Source organism: Prionailurus bengalensis, chromosome B4 (assembly GCF_016509475.1).
Source record: "Prionailurus bengalensis isolate Pbe53 chromosome B4, Fcat_Pben_1.1_paternal_pri, whole genome shotgun sequence".
Taxonomy (NCBI): Eukaryota; Metazoa; Chordata; class Mammalia; order Carnivora; family Felidae; genus Prionailurus; species Prionailurus bengalensis.
This window is the reverse complement of record NC_057358.1, coordinates 119044551-119061169: the sequence shown is the minus strand read 5'-3', so window position 1 is coordinate 119061169 and position 16619 is coordinate 119044551.

Here is a 16619-nt window from a genome sequence, read left to right as displayed (position 1 = left end):
GACTGACGGGGAGGGAAGAGCATGGCCAGCCCGTGCACCAGTGTCACCTGCGTTTGTAGAGACCAATGCCCCAGCAGTCCAGTGTAGCCAACAGATGGAGAGGCAAAGACAGTTAGGGACGCGGAATGGATGGGGGAGCCTGGTGACACCCCAGAGATACAAACCACCCGGCAGAGGGAGCGTGCAACAGAAGCAGCAGGCTTAGCAGGTGCAGCCCCCATCACTTCGCCAACCCAAATCCCAGGGGCCTCGTACGCACTTGGTGTTAACTGAGCTTCTTAAACCCTGATGTGCACGTGAACCACCTGGCGATCTTGTTAAAGTGAAATTTCTGATTCAGTAGATTGAGGGATAGGACCCAACACGCTACATTTCTACAAAACTCCTGGATGATGCCGATGCTGCTGGCCCAGACACCGTGCCCAAGGTGTGATGAGAATTTCAGGTCACAGGTGTGCTTCAGGTAGCACAGCTTCAATAGAATCAAATTCTGTACAAAGATATGCAAATACAGTGAAGTCACACTTAACCTCACTAACATTTGGAGGAAATTGTCCAGGTAACTCCTAAATCTTTTGTATTTGAAATGCTTCGTCTGATGAAAAATTCTCTTTCTATAGCTGACAGCTGATGTGGGGCTGTTCAGGTCTATATTAAGATGGCCTAGCAATTCCTCAACAGACACCAGCTGAGGGAAGGAGTATGCTGGGTGGCAGGGGAGGCGAGCTTGGCAGGCACATTGGCCAAGGACCGTCCGTAACATGCACTGCCCACATGTGCATAGTTGGGAGCTGGGTTTTGCAATGGATTCTTCTCTGGTTGAGCAAGAGAAGGGAAATTAACACAGGGCTCTTAAGTTATCCTTGCTCTCCTTGGTTTCCCAAAAGAAAAAAAAAATAAATAGGAAGAAATGGAAAATGACAGGAAGAGAATGAAAGTCAAAAGACTGCTTGGGTTTCTATTTTTACTTTTTATTTTTGAGAGGAGAGAAGAATAAACTCCCAAGGATGAATCAAGAAGAAGAACATTTAAAAAAAAAACAAAGAAAAGAAATGTGTGATGAAGAGAGGAAGGAAATCTCCTTGGTAGATAAAACAGATTTGCCAAATATATTACATTCATTAAGATTTTTCTTTGCTTATAATGTGTGCTTTTTGGAGGCTTTTCTTAGCATTAACGGACGCTCTGGGAGAGGAGAAAGTTGGCAGAGAGAAGCCTGGCAAATATATAAATAAGCTTTGGAGGCTTCAGAAGTTTCATATCCCACAATAGAACGTTCTCCAGGCTGGGCAAACTTTTTCTTACTTAAACAAATGCTTTGAAAGACAAAGATTTCATATCGTCAGTGGAACATTCAGACTAATAATTGCCTTTGTTCTTCCTGCCTTGAAGTCTCAACAGCCAGCAGATTTATGATTCACTTTCGGCAATAAGCTCCTTCAAATAAATATCACTTTCCCAGGCTGCAAATTGAGTTTTTGCAAACACAGAGATCGACTTCACTAAGAGGAACTAAGTTTTCTTGTGGTGTATGTATATATGATTAGGAAACACTGCTTTCTTCCCCTATTCTGTAAAACAATGGATTAGAAAACTATGTTAAAAAATAGCCGTTTTTAATGCTTGATGTGCTATCAGTGAGATTTTGTAGAAACTTTTGTTGGGGGAGCAGGAGGTGGAGTGGGAAGGGGACAGAGGCAGTTTCACTTTTCTCTTAGGTTTGTGGACCTCAGAAATTTTATGTAAAGTCTGAGGTTGTGTTTAAACTGGTTTACTTTGTAGTTGGGGCAAGATAATTTCAAAAATTTTAAAGTAAAAGAAATAATGCAAGCAAGTATAAATGTAAGAGTTAAATCGAGGCTTATAGACTCTAACTGTTGGAATCAAGACCCTTTCAGAGCTACCAGCCTTCTCCCAGTGCTCTTTAGCTTCCAGTGCTAACTCAATGGACATTAAATATGCCAGGCAGTAGGGGTGCCGAGGGAGGTGAGACATGATGCTGATACCCACATAAATACCTTTAAGAACAAAGTAGAAGAATCAGAGTAAGCTATGGGAGTACAAAGGATGCCCAACCTGGGGTGTGGAGGAGGATGTCAGACCCCCAGAGTCTTGTATCACTTTGGAGTGTGGCAGTCACCTAGATCCTTGTCCACATGCATTAAGCCAGATATAAGGCAACCGAGCCTCTTTCAGTAGACTGATGACACCGTTTCTTTGGCCTGTCCCCCCCCATGACACTGCTCCTAGTTCTATTTGGATTGCATTCTCTGTCCCTTCCCCAGTTTGAACTTTGTGTGGTACCTTGCTGCCTTAATGATAATGATCCTTTCTGGAGAACTTAAAAGTGCCAGACATCATGGTGCTAGCCACTTTCAAATATATTATTTTCCTGATACAGGTATTATTGCCATATTATAGAGGAGGAAATGGAAATTGACAAAATTTAACCAAATCACTCAAGATCACACAACTGGTAGTTGCTAGAACATGGATTAATTAATTTATTATTATTATTTTTTAATGTAAGCTCTACACCTAACAGAGATCTTAAACTCATGACCCCAAGATCAAGAGTCACATGCTCTACCAACTGAGCCAGCCAGGTGCCCCTACAACATGGATTTAAACTCAGGTCTGTCTGATCCAGAACCTGTAGTTTTGACCATTAGTAACAACAATAACAGTTTAACACTTTCTGGACTTTATGTACCAGGCACATAGTTCTTATTATGATTTAATTTGCTTAATCTTCACATGAATCCTGTGAGAGTATCAGTGTTTTTTTTTTTTTTTCAACGTTTATTTATTTTTGGGACAGAGAGAGACAGAGCATGAATGGGGGAGGGGCAGAGAGAGAGGGAGACACAGAATCAGAAACAGGCTCCAGGCTCTGAGCCATCAGCCCAGAGCCCGACGCGGGGCTCGAACTCCTGGACCGCGAGATCGTGACCTGGCTGAAGTCGGACGCTTAACCAACTGCGCCACCCAAGCGCCCCGAGTATCAGTGTTTTTATTATTTCTATCTTACAAATGAGGAAATGAGGCTCATCTGTGACTAACTTGTCCAAAGTCACATAGCTGGTAAGGCAGGGAGCCTGGATCAAAGCTCAGATAGGCTGGCTCCAGAACCAGTACCCTTACCCACTATGCTCCCCTACCTATGTGCCCAGACCCTACATGGGTCTATTCCCTTCTTTAAGTTCTGAATAGAGACTTTGGTTCCCCTACGTGGACTTTTCAACTTGTTTCCTTCCTTTGATATGTTAGACCCATCATCACATCTACAATTTCTAGTCTAAGTATCTGTGTCTGTTTCTTCACTTTTCCTCGAACAGGTACTGCACATCTATGTGTTCCAGGCACTGTACTGTGCAGTTGGGAGCTGCAGATCAATACCCAGAAATATTTATTTAGAGGAATGATGGACCCTTTTCTGGAGCCAATCACAATCCAGTGGGGAGACAGACAAGTCAGCAAAGCGTTCCAGTGCCATATAACAAACGCTGTGATGGAGGAAAGTGTGAGTGCTCAGGTAACCTCAGAGAAGGGAGGGCCTACCTCTGGGCAAGGTGAGGTGACCCCTCACAAGAGGCATTATTTGAAAAGAATCTTTAAAAAGCAGGAGTTGATGAGGCAAATGATAGACGGAGAAACAGATCTTAATTTAAGTCAGAGTTTTCTTACCTTCTTGCATTGTAGGGTTGGAAGATGTTAGTGGCTTGTTGGTACCTCAGGAATCAATATGTATAAAAGTCTGCATAATAATAATAGATAACACTTGTTAAGAGCCTTTGAGAGGCCAGGCAAAGTTTTGAGTCTTTACATGCATTATCTAGTCCAATCCTCACAGCCACACTTTGCCATAGATGCCATTACTATTTCCAGGTTCCACACAGGACTCACGGGGTCCCAGGGAAGGAAAAGATTCCCTTTGCATTGATTCTGCTCTGGTTCCAGGAAAGGGATGGAGACATTTCTTAGGCATTGTGCACAGACCAACAAAACTTGATGGACTAGGGGCTTGTTTAAAATGTAGATGCTGGACTGAGAACAACAGAATCAGAATCATTCTTCCGTGCTTTGCCGGTGATTTGGGAGCACACCAAACACTGAACTACGCCCCTAGGTGGTGAGCACTGAGCATGTGGGAAAATCTGTTTCCTAGTGAACTTCTTTGTGATCTCATTGGCCATTTACTAAAAGAACCAGCTCAGAGAGTTCTAGAGGGGCTGGTATTTCCCTAGGAGATGGAGTTTCCCTATCCCCTTTAGTCTTACATATATATTCCAAAGAAGATATTATGTATTTTTAGAATTTTTTTGGATATGATTCCTGGCATTGCAACAATAATTTCCAGAAACTGAAGATATGTTTCAACAGATGCTAAGGATACATTGCTCTTTTCATAAGAGAACTGGCTCATTCAGTGATGTTGAAAAATCAGATGATTTTTCTCTTTAGGTCACATCAGGAGCTGGTGGTTATATCAAGAGGGTTTTAGTCTTCATGGTTGATTGGAATGTTCAAGCACAGAGGGTACTTGTCTGTCTCTCCCCTCTCAATGGGAGGAAGATCATGAAGGAGACTATTGATAAGAGGAAAGTACAGCTCTCCAGTGGTGGAGACCGTAGTCTCTTCTCTCAAACATAATCAGTTTCTCTTATTTTAAAGGACGTAGAGGTTATGGACTTTGGGATCATACAACAGCAAAGATGGGCTAAATGAGTATACAGTTAAGTGTTATTAAGTACATTCGTATTGTTACCACAATAGTAGAAAAAGTAAAAAAAAAAATGGGTTAAATGAATCAAATCTCCAGTTTTTTTTTTAGTTCATGGTAGCTGAGCCCTTGACAATTCAAACTGTTACAATTATGAACATTCAATGCAAGTGAAGAGTTGGGATGTGATATAAAGGCACAAGGGATTAACAAAGGACTGTTAAATTCGCTGCATCTCCCTCTTTTCCAAAGCACCATGTGGAAACAGGTGCATGAGATGGTCTCTTTGATGACTATTTAAGTGCAGTTTTCACTACTGTATTCAGGTTTCCAATAACCATTTACAGAAGAACAGGATCTTAATTCCTAACAGGTTTTCATGTATTCAGTCTGACTCTGAATCTAATTTATACAGGTTGGAGAGATTTGGAGGAACAGAGAATGAGATGCCAAATGTAAGAATATGCTTTATTTGTAAATGTTCATCCATCTGTTTAGTACTGACTGTAAAACCACAATGAGATAAACAATAATAGATGAGCAAAATAGGGCCTTGTGTTCACAATCATTCTGTCTAGCATGTGATCAAATAAGCATAATTTGCTTTGCAGAATGGTTGTCAGGTTAAAGTGCTGTACTTGCTGTGGGAGGGCTTTGAAAAGTGTAGATGGGCAGTTTGCTGTCAGGGCTAGAGAGAGACTGGAGAATGGCAGTGGAAAATGTTTTGCAGTGATAAAGAATTCATTCAACAACCATTTATTTAATGGGTATCTACTGTGAGCTAATAGCCTGTATTAAAGCTTGAAATAATATAAGAAGATAAGTATAATTTCAATTGTATTGGAATATACAATCCTCAAGACGGAGAAAATTAATTCTAGGATTGTAATAAGACTTGATAACTGCTATGTTTATGCTGTATAACAAACCACCCCCAAAATCAGTGGCTTAGAACGGTAATCATTTGTCATTTCTCAGTATCTGCAGATTGGCTGACCTAGGCTGAGCAGCTCTTCAGGTCTTTTCTGGACTTGCTAACATGTCCATGGGTCACCTGGGGAACAGATGATCTAGTCTGGGCTTGGTTGATGAAGATTCTCTGGGTAGCTCTGCTCTGTGTATCTCTTATCCTCACCCTGGGATCAGCATATGGCAACCGTGTTGAAGGCAAGTGGAAATACACAACACCTCTTAAGGCCTATGAGCAGAACTGGCACATGTTACCTCTGCCTCAATCTATTGGCCAAAGAAAGGCACAAAGAAAGGAGTTGTTCTGGGCAGGAGAAACAGCCAGTGTGTAGTTCTAGAGGCATGGCAGGTTTGAGGGACTGAAAGAAGGCCAGAGTGGATGGATAGAAGAGAACAATGGTGGGAAGAAATGAGAAAGGTAGGATCAGATAGGGAAAAGTCTTATCCACCATATTAATAACTGATTTTGGAGTTTCTCTGAAGGGCCTTCAGAGCCAGTGAGGGGTTTTGATATTATGGTTATTATTTGCCAGTCGTCATTGACCCCTAGTCTAGATTTAAGGGGGAATGTCCTTCCTCCAGTTTGCAATCGCATAAGCAACAAAGTGCACCTTCCCCAATATTTTGATTAGATTTTCCCATTATTTGTCCAATATATTTCCATTCCCTTAGGACCTCTGATTAATGTCTCTGAACAATCCCACTTTGTTTTAATTAGTGCAAATATTTTAAGTTCAGCATATTAATTCCTCTTGCAGGAAAAGCATTCTGTTTGAGAATCATCATAAATCATTAAAAAAATGAATTGGCTAGTGAGAGAAAGGCCATTTCCCAGCAAATACTGGCACTCTATTGTGTTAAGGGGTGAAACTCTAGGTGCTGGAAATAGCTTCTGACCTGCTCAGACCTTTGACCCGTTCAAAGCAAAGAAGTATCTTTCTTCTTCTGTCATTCCTCAGGGTCTTTAATCCTTTGAAGTATTTTAAGGAGGCATCATGGCAGAACAAGAAGAACTGAATTTTAGTCTCAACATTGCTCCTGACTGCTTGGGTGACCTTGGGTAACTCACTTATTTCCATTGGATTTCAACATTTTTGTTCATAAAAGGGGTGTGTAAATGTTCCCCCAGAATCTTTCCAGTTCTAAAATTCTCCAGTTTTTGGGTTATGCTCTGAGCATAATGGTAATACCACGAACGGAGATTTATAGTTTTCAGTTCTAGAGACTGCCTGAAGTACCCTTTGCATTGTACAAAGTCAAGAGTTGGGAAGATGCATTAAAGATGAAGGAGAAGGAAGTCAGGAAAAGGACATTTGCATGCATGTAGGCAATAAATGAATTTGTTATGAGTTAAGACATCTGCCAAGAAGCATTAATGAGAACAGCGGTGGCTGCTTGATCACCTGTGTGCCAGATTAAGGGCAGTATTATATAATACACTAGCAACTAGAATTATGCTAAGAATCCTGTGGTTTTTATTTATTTAGTTATTTGTTTTACTATTTTGTATGTATCCTTTACCTTAACTCTTGAGACTCATGGCTATATAATTTTATCTGAATATTTTCTAAATTCAACGATTCGTTGACTAGCAAGGAAAGCACCCCACCTCCAGCCAAGATCCATGAGTGTTGCGGCTACCATGAGTCAAATTCAATTTCAAAATTTAAATTTACATTGAGGCTAAACTTATTTGGTCTCCTGGATAGCAGCTGTATCTGGGAGTCTCTTGGTTCAGTATTTGATGTGCTTGTAATTGCTGTTTACTTACCCCCATCTCCAAGACACAAGAATTTTCTCAGAACTGAGCGTGAAAGGGAAACAGATCTCGCTTCTCTGCTGTCTTTCCAATACTCCCCAGCACACTGATGGGGGCATCTATAGCTCAGATAGTTAGAATTTCCCAGAGCAACACAAGCACTCAATCCCAAAGATAAATCTCAAGCATTCTAAAGGTATCCTAGCACTTTAAAAGCCAAGCTAGTTATTTCCCAGGGAAGGGTTTGGCTGGTGTTGATTATAGAAATAAATCTGCACTTCATTTTTAGCCCAGTGGCCCATTACAGCTCGCTTCAGAGTCTAAACCCCCAAGAATAACGAGAGTCATTTTATGGGAATGAGAGATTATAAATCACTGACTTTGTCAGTTCAGTGTTTCCTTCGGCATTTTTTTTTTCTCTGAGAGTTGTGCAGACAGCAGCCCCAGAGACCACCCCCTTTGAGAAGCTTCACCTGCTTTTTGTTGGCTTTTGACTAAAGCCTCAAGTTGGCCCTGGCCTTGTCCCAGGGCCACCTGTTAGTCTCAAATAGAGAGGTGATTGAGAAAACATTCATTTTTAGTGTGTATATAGTTTCGGAAGGTTTGACTCCTGTTTTCCAAGTAAGTTTCCTCCCAAACTTACTGAAAACAGAACATTGCTTTGGAATGCAAACCTCAGGCAAACAAGGGCTTAAGCAAAATCTATGCTGTGTCTGCAGAATTCTGACCAAAAGGAGTGCATCCAAGGGTCTGTTCATAAAGCAACACTCGCAGTAGCAAAGTGAACCATTCAGGATCTGGGACATGCTCGGGAAAGGGAGTGGTTCGAGTCTGAGGTCTTCAAGCTGAGTGCATGTGAAAAGAAAAAAATAGCATATCAATTCCTATTTTTATGTCCCTTTGGTATCAGTTTAAACATACAGTGTATCAACGGTCCTTTATGTATAGAAGTTATTTATACATATGGTCTGTGCTTTAATTTTTTTTTTTTTTAAGATTTGAATTTTAAGGAATCTCTGCACCCAACTTGGTCTCAAACTCAGAACCCCGAGCTCAAGAATCATATGTTCCTCCAACTGGGCCAGCCAGGCACCCCTAAATTTTTTTACCCATAGAGTGCATGATCAGAAAAATTTGGAAACAACTAATTAGTGCAGAGTCATCTTTCTTAGTGAGTACCAGTTAACAAGATTCACTTTTAATGCAATGCCTCACATAGCTGTTTGTTTTATTTCTTTAGTCCTAAATATTATTTGACCAGCCAAACAAACTGAAAAGCTTTGAGGCATAGAGGGAAAGAGTGAGGGAGGGAGGCTGAGAGGGTGGGAAGAGGAGGCAGGGAGAGGTGGAAGAGGAGACAGAGGGTGGCATGTAGTCCATGACCTTGAAGTTCCCTTCCAGCCCTGAGGTTTAGTGGCCATAGGTTCTGTCTCCATTTGCCAGCCACCTCTGGGTGCAGGTGCTGTGGGCTGTGACGTGGCTGAAAGGTATTGCATAGACTTTAAAACACAGTGGGCAGGGTTAAGTTACAAACTACCATTAGCCTCTGAAAAATTGGAGAGGTGGTTGTATAAAGCAAGGCAAGGATGGCAATTATTAATGAATAATCACTTGATACAAGGCAGATGCTAAAGTGATAAACACATCAATTAGGCTGGTTTAAAAACAGTTCACAGGCATATTCATCAACCTGAACTCCTTTCCCTACTTTACCCTCCCTCCTCCCCATGTTGGTCAATGTTCTAGGGTGGGTCAGATGCCGAGGGCAATCACTTCCTGGATTTACTGAAATATAATCCAAGTAAGCATGTTCCTTCTCAATTTGTTTCAGCATATCGAGAGGCCTAATGAGTTGAAATTATTATTAACTACTTTTTTGGTTCCTCTCCTCTGCTGTTGATTTACATACAAAACAAATTATACTGGGAGGTGAAATTAGCATTCTTACGTGGTACCAATAGGAGGCAGATGTTGGATCACTCATTTTAAAGATTTGGTTGGTGCTGAAATGAACATGTATTAATATGGTGAGAATAGGGGATAAGTGTATTATGCCACTGGGACGGTATGACAATTCATTTATCACCATTTATGAACTATGGGTGCATACACTGTCACAAATGAAGATGGATGTATTATCTCTTGAGGTCCCCTGACACACAGAAGTAATGTGTGTGGGCATATGTGATTTTAATATATATTAACTTGCAAATAACTCTGTGATGCACACAAGCCATTGCATGTGACAGGAGGGGTGCTTATTAGTCAATACACGGCTTAGATTGAAGAGACCCAGCAGGAATTAGATGCTGACTGATCAAGGCAATGCTCATCAACCTGTTACCTTCATTTTTCTTTTTTAAAAAATTTTGTCACGGGTTTCTGTTCAGATAAGGTAACTATAATAAAGAAATAGTGGGCTTAAATTTTTATTTTATTTATTTATTTTATTTCTTTCTTTATTTGAGATCTCTGAGAGAGAGAGAGAGAGAGAGAGAGAGAGAGAGAGGCAGAGAGAGAGGGAAAGAGAGAATGAATCCCAAGCAGGCTCTGAGCTGTCAGTGCAGAGTCTAAGGTAGGGCTTGAACCCACAAACTGTGAGATCGTGGCCTGAGCCAAAATCAAGAGTCAGACACTTAACCAACTGAGCTACCCAGGCACCCCAAGAAATAGTGTGTTAAGGTAAGACAAAACCTTGTGGCCCAAGAAACCTGTGTTGTGATCCTAGCCTTAGAAAAGAACCACTTTCTTATGGGTTAGTGTAATTGTGCTCAACGAGAAAGATGATCTTGACTGAAAGGAATAGCAGATAGAGGCTGTTTGCATTATTATAACTATGCTGTCCCAGGTCAGACTGAAATCTTGGTCATTTGGACCAATACCTATTTATAATTTGGAATTTCCACATAGAACTAAGCCTTGTGGAAGCAGCATTCTATGATGACGCTACTTCTATGGTTTTACCTATTCTGGGTCTCAGAGTGATGACTGTGCCATTTAGATAGGGTCCACTTTCTTTAATTTCTCTATTGATTCCTGGAAAGGTTCTTGAACTGAGAACTTTAAGGAGAAGACAAAAGGGCTCACTTGAGGATGACTAATCTACATTCGGTAACGGGAACGATTGCACAACCTAATGTGTGACATATGTGATGATACTAGAATTCTTAATTAGTAAAGATAATTCCTGTTTAGAATAAAAATTGTATTAAGGCCTCACTATGTTCTAGGTTCTCTGGTAAGCATTTGATCCTTTTATCTCATGTAACCCATAGTAGATGGGTTACATCTACATCTACAGCTTCCTGTGTGGAAGCTAAAATTACTATTCTCATTTTACAGATGAAGATTTGTAGAGATAACTTTACTTGGCAAAGTATTAGAGCAGAGGCAGGTTTCTAACTCAGAGGGTCTCTGACTCCAGAACAGAGGTCCTTCTGACAGACACCTTTGTTCTCCTCCAGCAGTAGCACTGAATTTGTGTGGCTGAGCCAGTAGTCCTAGTGCTGGTTTGATATGGAGTCTTCTATTTTTTTTTAATATTTTGAAAGTTTATTTATTTATCTTTTGAGAGAGAGAGAGAGAGAGAGAGAGAGAGAGAGAGAGAGAGAGAATGGGCAGGGGAGGGACAGAGAGAGAGAGAGCGAATCTCAAGCAGGCTCCACACTGTCAGTGCAGAGCCTGAGGTGGGGCTTGAACTCATGAACTGTGAGATCATGACCTGCGCTGAAGTCAAGAGTCAGATGCTTAACCAGCTGAGCCACCCAGGTGCCCCGGGGAGTATTTTCTATTATACCACAAAGTCTGTGCTGCTTAGGAGATTTCTTGCTTCAGTGAATTTGTTACTCCACTTTGGTCTTGTCTTTGTATGCTTTCCTGACATGTAGTTTTGGGATGCCACCAGCCTTCTTAGCTGTGGAATGACTGGCCAGTGCTTTGTGTCTATGGTATCTTTGAGAGTCTACATCCAATTCTTGAGGGTGTCTTCTCTTTCTGGGTGTTGTTTATGTGGGAGGGAACTCCCAGCATCTTTGCTAGGCTGTGGTTATTCCTGTCTAGAATATGAACTGAAAATTGACCTTCCCATTATTATAGGCATTCTTTCCCCAAAATACCCAAAGTGTAGTTCAAGGTCATTCTTATTTAATCACACATACCTAATATCATGTGAATTTTACTATATCATGACTGTGTTTTATGTTTCCTTAATTGTTAGGTAGCTGTTTATTCTTTTTATGTCTATAAGACATAAAAAGTTGTATTTATGGAGGATGTTTTCCAAACAACAACCCAGGATGTTACCTGACCTGGTTTAAAAGTAGAACAGAATGCCTGAACTTAACACTATATAGAAAACCTAAATGGTATAGTCATGCAGTTATAAGAAAAGGGGCACTGGACTTGGGAGTAGATCAGGCTTCCAATCCTGGTTGTATCACTGTCTTTCTCTATGATCTTGGTTGAGTCATTTAATGTCCCTGGGTCGTATTTTCTTTTCTGTAAAATGAGGATAATACATGGTTAGAACATATCCCCAGGTTGTGCTGTCTCAATCTGAAGAGTGAACTGACTCACAAATTCATCAACCATTAATTATATGCTGAATGCTATGCTGGACTTTGGAGATACAAAGATGAATGAGATATGCTTCTATTCCTGATCTCACATATGTCTCCAGTTTCTCCTTATAAGAAGCTTACAGTCTTGGACACATGAAACCATATATTATGGAAGATCCCTTTGTAAACTTTAAAGTTCTTGATGAAGGTGATCTGTGAAGAAAGGGTTCTATGGTCAAATAAGTTTGGGATATGCTGTATACCAATTTTCTTCTAATTGGAAATTTATTCTTGGAAAGACACATTGAACATTAGACATTTAAATCTTTGGTAAGTTATATAGTAAAGAAGCATATTTAACTCTGTTTAACCTAGTCTACTTCAAGATTCAGGAAACATTTTATTGTCTATTACCTAACATTTGGAGTAACACCTCATTTGAAAAAATCTCCTTTTGTGAATATTAAGTGAACCCATGGGGATGCAGGATACTCGATACACATTTCCATTATTGTACTCATCAACTGGATTATATTGCTTACTTACATTCTATGACCCTGACTAATCCCTAAACTCCTCAAGCTGTATCCATGCCTGTTCATTTTTGTACCCCAAGGGCTTGGATGGGAAGTGTGTTCCTGACCACTAGTTGCCATCCAACAAACGCTTGTTGAATGAGTGTATGGAATTGTACATTCACACGATACAAATGTGGATGATTTGCCCGAATTTATAAGATCCCAGAAGGCAGTGATTAAACTTCCTTAATATGCTTTGTACAGTGTCCAATTTAGCCGATTTCTATGACCTTAATAGCAACTTTTTTATTATAAAGATCGAGCTTTAAAAGTATGTCTTTGTTTGGAAATAGGATAGCCTCCAATGAGAAAAGAATTATTTTCTATGTTTAAAAGCTGTTTATTAAACTCCAATATTTAAAACAAATTTACCAAATGGGAGAAAAAGATATTATGCCTTTAAGAGGCCCAAATGGATACAGCTAAGAAGTAATATAGATTTGTCCTGGAAATAGGAGCTTAAGGTTATGGAAAAATTGTAACCCAGTAGATTAAGCATTTATTGGAATGGAAGTCAGGCTAGATGAATGGGTCTTTTGGTGGCAGGATATTTCTGATAGGGGGCTATTGACAGAGAAGAGAAGGGCACAGGGGTGCCATGTTGCTTGAGTTTTAGTTTTAGCAAGGGAGTAAAAATAGAGGTGTTGGTACTGCTGGAATAGTTGTGAGATAAAATGAAATGCTAAGTATAGCAACTTGAGTGATAAAGACTTTCCACACTTAGTGGCCAGCTACCAGTAAGTCTCCTCCCTAGGGCTCTTGGTGGGGCCAGCAGGTAGAAATGGCAGGGCTGTGGTTTCCCTGTTATGTTCCATCAGTGAGGAAATAGGGTACAATAAACCCAGATTGAATGAAAGAACAATTGAGCACAGTTGGAGTAGTAGAAGTTAATGTTTAGAAAGTTCTTTCTTTTCACTCTTAAAAAATAGCTCTTATCCTTACATGTTCACTGTAAAAATTTTAGAGAATATTGACTAATAAAAAAGAAGGAATACAAATAATTTCAATCCCATTAATCAAAGAGGGTATCAGTTTCCATTTTTGAGTGCATTTTATTGGTACATATTTTTCATTCACTTACATATACACATGTAATATATACTACTTTAGTAACTGTTTTTATGCTGGATCAGAAAATCATTTTTCTGAATTATTTCATTTCTGTCTGGGTAGCTGTAATGACAACATAGTTTTCTATTTCATGTATGTATCATAATTTATTTAGCCAATTTTCTTATTATTGGATATCTAGGTTATTTTCAGATTTTACCACTATAAACATCAATAGAATGGACTTCCTGCTTCCAAAATCTTTGTCTATTATTTCTTGCAGATTAATTCTAGGAAGTAGAATTGTTGATTCAAAGACAGTTATGTTGATACATATTGCCAAGTTGACCTTCAGAAGTGTTGAGCCATTTTTTAGTATTGCTTTCTAAAGAAATGTCAATACTGTTCACCATTGAAAACATTTGCCAGTTTGATAGACAAAAATGGTATTTTCTTGTCTTAATTTTCATTCTTTGATTTTTATTGAGGTTGATTTTCAAATGTTTAAAATGATTTTTGAAATACTTATTGGCCATTTATATTTCACCCAATTGATTTTGTGTCCTTGGCTTATATTTCTTTTGGACTGTTCATCTTTTTATTCATTTGTAGGAACTCTTTATATATTATCACTGTCCCATTATAAATAACTCTTTGATTCTTTAAAAGCTCTTTAGTTCTTAAAAAAATATTATGAATATTTATTTTGTAATTTCAGTTTATCTTAATAGGAAGAGTGGCCATGTAGTTCTAGTCTTTCATCCTTCGAATTTTCCTGTTGTTGACAGAAACCTGAATGTCTGGCATGGTGAGGAAGCTGTCGCTAGTTGCTTGGTAGCAGCCTAAACTATCAGCTCAAAGTAGCTTAGGATTTTCAGAGATAACTGCGGGTAGTTATATGAGATGCTTTCCTGAGTTACCAAATCATTTAACTTTATTTGAGGAGAGTGTTTTCAATATATAAAATTCTTCCTTTGTTCATACATGTTTCAGAGTTCAGACTATCCTTTGGAACTGACATGTTGTCTTTCAGAATAAAGGCTAGGATAAACATAAACTTTTAAATTTGGTGGTTTGGCTGACTCCATTCAACATAGAGGCTTGCCAGGAATAAGAATATTTTGCATAAGCAACAGTGCCACTGATCCTCCCAATAATAAAGTTTTAACAAATAATAGCCAATCAGTTCCAACACTAATTCAGTCACTCAGTTTTCCACACGTGTTTTGTTTTCAGAATTTTGGCAATTATAAAAATTTTGCACACCCGTTTTATCCAACTTACCCACTTTTCCCTCTGGCATTTCAAGGCAAATTTTGGACACCATTTTGTTTCATTTGTATGCATCTTTACCTTCTCAGAACCTTTCCAAACACAGCCAGCAAATATTGTCATACCTAACAGAAATAGCAATAGTTTTATATCTAATTCTCAGTTACATCAAATTTCTTCTACTTTTCTCAAAGATGTGGTTTTATATTTGATTTGTTCAACTCACAATTTAAAACAGATCTACCTAGTGTATTTGACTGTTGTGTCTCTTAAGGCTGTTTTATTCTAAAGCAGCTTTACTCCTCACTTTCTTTTCACGTTATTGATTGGTTGGAGAAACTGGGTCATTTTTCTTTAAAATGTTCCAATTTTTGGATTGTGTGTGTGTGTGTGTGTGCATGCGTGCGTGTGTGTTTAAAGCTATTTCTCTACTCCTTGTAGTTAGAGCTAGAGGGTTGGTTAGATTCGGGTTCAATATTCTTAGGCAAGACAATTTCATAGGCGATATGTGTACTTCCCATTATATGACATTATGAGGTACCTCATGTCTGACTGTCCCATCTTTAATGATGTGATTGATTAGTGAGTTCAGAAGTTGTCAACATAATCCTTCCTTTGTTAAGTTCCCCACCAACATTCCACCTAATAGTTTTGGCATTCATTGATAGATGTTGTCAAACTCCATCATTTCATTAAGAGTTGCAAAATGGTGATGTTTAATCCTATTATTTCTTCTGGAATTATTTTTTAAAAATATTCTCATCAGCTATTTGGTTATACAGAAATACAATTCATGCAGGGAAGGTAAGATACATATTTCATTCTTTCCTATTATTTGTTAATTTTCAGTAATGAGTTGGTGGCTTTAGCAATCCCTAATCTTGGTCAATAAAATGTTTTTTTCCCCCAGTATCATTAGGAACTCATAGAATTTTATATATTTGAGGTATTTCGATCCATTGCTATTATTATTCTTTTTGATGTTCGAATTGTCCCATCTTAGGCCAGAGGGAGCCCTTTAAATCGGCTCTTGTATCCCTTTGATATGACCCCGTTAGTCTTTGATATCCTGTATATTTTTAATATAACATCCTACCTCCACATAGCCATCACTTCCTAATGCAAGAATTGAAGTACCTCTACCTCGCTGTGTCTGGACTTTCTGGAAGACATGTTAAGCTTCACTTCCCGTAGAATTTAATTCTTCTCAGACTCCAGCATTACACTGAAAAATAAATTCAGGTACCAAGCAGACTCTTCATCCATGTGCATTGTTGAAATAAATTCTGCTTTGTAGAGCCTCATATTTCACATGTTAATGTAAACAATATATGGACCCAGGGTAATTTAGCTCATTTCCATGAACATCTCTAAACCCACACATATTGTTGTATCTTTCTAAAGGAGCTTAAATACATACCTATCAAGCTTACAAATATCTTTGTGTAACTGTTTCTGTCATTTGGTCTATTAGCATTCTCCTCACAGTGCTTTGCTTATATAAATTTAACAAGATGAAAGGTTGATGCTGAGGGAAGTCTTTGGACAGATTCGTTACCTTAGCAACCTTGCCCCAGACTTCAACAGCCCTGACCCAGCTACAAAGTCCTTCACTGGCTAACGAGACACTCTTAATGACAGCTGGCTGGAACTCAGGCCCGCTGATAAAATGACTTGTAATCTGGACAGTAACCTTTGGAGGAATATTA